Below are 5,217 nucleotides of genomic sequence, written 5' to 3'. Positions count from 1 at the left end.
TCCTTCTCCATCTTGGCTCTCAGCTGACCTTCCACAGGCTCCCACCATCTGCCCGTCTTCTCTTCCTTCTCGCCTGATACTGTGAACTGTGTGTCATTAAGGCCAGTCATCCCGCTGGGACGCTAGATGCTGTCCCCTCTGACTTATTCAGGGACACCCTTCATCAGTTTCCTCTTCTTTATCATTTCTTTCTTCTCTATTGGAGTATTATTTTGTTAGAATACAGAAGTGCTGTTATAGCTCCCAACTTACAAAATAATTAAGAGCTCTCTGGACTTCTTATACCCTACTCACTACTGTCCCATTTCTTTGATGGTCTTTGCAGCAAGTGTATTTCTTCTGTCTCTAATTTCTCATCGTCACTCTTGCCTGAGCTCACTCTGTACAGCCTTTTGTTGCCATCACTCAACCAAAAGCTCCTGTGAAGGCCATCAAAGCTAATGATCGTCAGATAATATTTGGGATATGATTCATTTTTGTGATAGACAATAACTGTGATATGATCATTATTCTACATTCATTCATTCGACAAGTATTTGTTGACCAGCGACTATATGCCAAGCACTGTTCTAAGTATTTTACAAGTATTAACTCACACAAGCTCATAAAGTGGATACCGTTATTATCCCCATTATCTGTTCCTTCTCAGTATCATTTGCTGGTTCCTCATCATCTCCCCTACATAAACCCTGGAGTGCTCAGTCATCATACCTTTTTTTCTATCTATACCCATTCCCTATGTGAACTCTCCCAGTCCTAAGACTTGAAATACTATTCAAATACTGCTGCCCTCTGAAATTAAACCTCTAGCTGGGGCCTCACCCCTAAACTCTATACTTGATATTCTCCCTGACCTGATTTGTATCCATTTCCCCTCCTCACTCATCCCCCTCCAGCCTTCCTGGCCTCCTTGCTGTTCCTAGTTATGCTAATGTTGCTCCCACCTACGGGGCGTGTGTGTGTGTGTGTGTGTGTGTGTGTGTGTGTTGTGTGTACATGTACCTGTCCCCTGCATGAGATGCTTTCCTGAGAAGATTTCCCGAGATGCCTGCTTGGGCTCATGACCTTGCTGCCTTCAAATCTCTGTTTAGATGTCTCTTAATAGAGAGGCCATCTCTGACCATGCTGTGGAAATGAGCAGTCTCTGACTCCAACTCCAAAAGTCCCTTTTTACCTGTCCTGCTTTATTTTCCATGTCACCACAGGATATACCATGATTGCTCTTTTAGTCTTTTTTTTCTCCAAAAGAGAGCCACAGGTGGCGGGGACTTTGTTTTGTTTTCTGCTCTGTCGCCCATGTGGGGTATGCAATAGGTGCTTAATAAATACGTATTGAGTGAAGGAAGTCACCGCAGAAAATGCACAGACAGATGCTTTTTAGAACTCCATATCTTTAATTTTTTAAAAGTAAATCGATTCATAGTTACAAAGCGAATGAAATCATAAATGTATGAGTCTTNGGGTGTTGATTTTCTTTTCACTTGTGTTCTGGATTTTCAAATTCTCAGACTACAGAACAAGTTGAAAAGTACCGTATTTCCCCATGTATAAGACGCAACCTTTTTCGAAACATTTGGGGTCTAAAAACTGGTGCGTCTTATACAGTGGCGGTAGATTTTTTTTTTACTTGCATTTCCCACAAGTGATGCGGAGTTGTATGAATTTTATGATGACTAAGACTTGAGTGCAATAACTTTAGGTAATACATTTTTTCAAATTTCGGGCCCCAAAATTAAGGCGCGCCTTATACATGGGAGCATCTTATACCTGGGGAAATACGGTAATCCTTCGTTTCCTCTTGCCTGATGAGTAAGAATTTGTGCTTGGGAGACCACACCAGGTGACTAACTAGAAAACACCCCCAAACCAGGTTGCACTTTGGCTGTAGCATTTCATCGTCTCTGAGCCCTTGGTGGAAGGCATATAGATTCTGTTTGCATTATATTGTAGTATAATTCAGTCCTGGCTGTTTAAGATTTTCACACATTTAAGTTCTTGCCTTCAGTGGATTCGTAGTTCAAGACCAGCAACCATTGCAAGATGAAGGAATTCAAAAGAGTTGAAAGCATTAGAGTAATTTGGATGGTTTTCTGTATCCAGGGGCCCAGAAAAGCACAGACACAGTCATCTTCAGTGTTTTTATATAAAATTGCTTTTTCAAAAAATATATTGTCATTTAACTGAGAGTATTGATGATCTGGACTTGAGCCGGAGAGGACAGTATAGAGGGGGAAAGGACAGTTCTGTCCCCCAAAGGTGGCTCCTCAGTCTATAATAATTTTGCTTCTGACCTTTCTTCTGAAGTTGATACTGTTTTTTGTTTTTTCTTTTTTTCTGTTATTTTTCCCAATGACTTGGGACCTGATAGGCTAATGGGGCCATTCCACAATTTGTCAGCAATCCAGGGCAGTTTATGAGGATTAGAATTCAGCACTCAGAGCTCTGGGAGGCAGTGATCCAACTGAAGGAAGCCTTTGTATGAGGAGTGAGTGAGAGAAAAAACAGAGAGAGAGAAAGGAGGCACCCACTTAAAGCAGGCTTTGGGGAAGGGCCAGAGATGAAGACTTGAGATTTAAGTTTATTTTGGAAAGAAACAATCATGCATATACAATCCAGGTATCTGCCTTCACTATTAGTTTGCTTATGGCTGAATTTGAGACATACATTCCTTTGGTGTCTTTAGTATATTAGTTGTTTGGGTGTGATGTATTGGAAAAAGATAGTTAATACATTTCATATGGAGATCATCTGTGCGATAAGATCAGACGTGGCAAAGCACTTTAATAAATAAAAACTTCAAAAGATTTAGAAAGTTCCATGAAATCTATTTTTTTTTCCCACCACGATATATGTATTCATGAGACATAGTCGCCATTTGGCCTCTGCTCTGCTGGGGTAATTATTGTCCTGTACGCATTAAGGTCTGTGTCCAAATCAGCACAATGAAGGCCAGTGTGAAAATGAATATAAAGTTTTCACAAAGTTCTTGCTAAATTCTTAAACTTTAGATTGTTTACTCCTAGTAGTAGGCTGTAGGTAGGAGAGAAGTCATCTCTGTCATTGGCATTTAAACACAAATTCTTTTCTCTAAATTGATAAGGACCTCATTCATGCCAGCCTCAAGGTCCAGTTTATTATTCTTGTCAGCGCTTGACGTTTTCGACAGGCCACAAAATCTCAAGTAAAATAGATGTATTTGGGCATGAGATGTTAACTTTCAATTCTTGAATTCGCAACCTTCCACCTGGAAAGGCGTGGAATCGGCAGAGGTGTGGTTTTGATTTATGGGGTGAAGGCCAGAAAACAAACAAGCAAACCTTTGTTCTGTTGTCGCAGCTGCTGAAGTTAAGTGATAAAAAGAGTCCAGAATGCTTTCTGCACAGCCAGCCCTCTGTAGCAGGGTTATGGGGAAGGCCCAGAGGTTCCTTGGTGGAATCGCCTGGCTTTCTTGGGGTGGCCGGTCCTGCCCTGCTTTAACCAGAGCAACTGTGCATGCCTTCTTTCTTCCCCTCCCTTCCTCCTTTCTTCTCTCCTTCCCTCCTTCCCTCCCTCCCTCCTCTCTTCCTTCTGCTTCTGTGTAAGATTTTGTTTAAAAACTAGAGCCCCACCCGCCTTTAAAAGCAGCTCACAACCATTCATTGTGCCCAGGGATGCTGACAGGGAGCTCTCCTGAGCTGGAATTGGGCAGCTTGGATGATCTGGGGGTCCTTGTCCACTTCAGCCGCTCTGGAGTACGTGGCCACACCCCTGGGTTCTGACATGTCTCCTGCGTTTCCCAGCGGTTCTGTGGGTACATGGGCCCTCTCCCAGCAGCACTGGCTTCTACTTAGATGCACGGACCGTCCCTACCAGTGTGTGAGAAACTTCAGGAGAAAGGAGGACCGCACACCACGGCTGTGTGTTTGTATAAGTGTTTGTATCGTGCTCGGCATGCCCTTCTACAACTTGAATTTTTAGCTCTGAATTCTGTTTTTCAGACCTACCCATGTTGACACATGTAAAAAGCAAGTGATTCTACTCCTTTCGTTCTTCCCCTCAGCCTCGGTTGACTCTCCAGTTTCTTCTATCCCTGTGCCTCCACGCACACGGTTTAGTTACTTCGGGAGGAAGTAGAGCATCCCATTGTATCTTCCTACATGGAGATGATACTCAATACGTGGAAATGATACTCATTTGGAGCCATTTCCATCAGCAGTGGTGAGTTTTGCTGCCTTGGGCTCTCTTGCTCAGCCCGCCTTGGGACCATTGACTTATATTTGAATGTCATCTGTGGCCATTGTAGACTCAAGTGAAAAGAGGTTCGTGCTAATTACCCTTGGCTTTTTAATTTTCATAATAAAGAGGGGGCCTCAGAACCCCATCAGCCTTCTCCCTGCCTCCATCTGACCATCAGCTGGAGTGAAGGTGGAGCCCCTGCTTGCTTCTGGCAGGAACCCCATTTTTCCTTCTATAGCCTCATAGCCTCACTCCACAGCTGGATGGGAACATCAGAACTAGGTACTAGAAGCGCTTCATCCTAGTTTATGCCTCTCATCACAGGAAGCCAGGGACTTCGTAAACCTTTCTCTTTCTTCACACACCTCCCCGACTCACAGCACTTTATCAATGGAACTCAAAGTTCGTTATCAGTAAAATTTCCTATATACCCTCAGCCTCTTTTCTGAAAGGTCCCTTCTTTTTCCAACTGCTCTTAGCAGTCTTCAAGTCACACCTGCTTTGTCTTCCATGCCCTTGAACCACTAACTTTGGTGCCAGCTCCTCATGGCTGCTTCCAGACCATCATCCTTCCCTCCTCTCTCAAATCCCCAGCTTTCATGCCTCATGCCATCAGGTCACGGTTGCGGTCATCTGCCCATGTCTGGTTCACACCACCCCATTCCATGAGGATTTCAGCTCCCTAAGTATTGCCCCCAAACCTCCTTGTCTGTTAGTGCTCGGTGACTTGTGTGTTCTTTTGGATGATCCTTCCAATACTCTGGCTTCTTTGGCCCTTGGTCTCCCCTCCCCCAATGACCTTGTTCTCCACTCTACCTCAGCCACTGTTTCCATCACTATACCCTAGACCTCATTACTGATAATGGCTGATCATACAGTCATTCTCAGTAACTGCCCCAGCTCCATAATCTCATTTCGGTCATCTCGTTCTTTGGCCACTTACCTCTTTCTAGCTCCCTCCTTCTAAAACCTTGACTCCCAATATTCTTCCACCCCACTGAG

This window comes from Hipposideros armiger, unplaced genomic scaffold (genome assembly GCF_001890085.2).
Source record: "Hipposideros armiger isolate ML-2016 unplaced genomic scaffold, ASM189008v1 scaffold_567, whole genome shotgun sequence".
NCBI classification, from domain to species: domain Eukaryota; kingdom Metazoa; phylum Chordata; class Mammalia; order Chiroptera; family Hipposideridae; genus Hipposideros; species Hipposideros armiger.
This window is presented reverse-complemented; position numbering follows the sequence as displayed.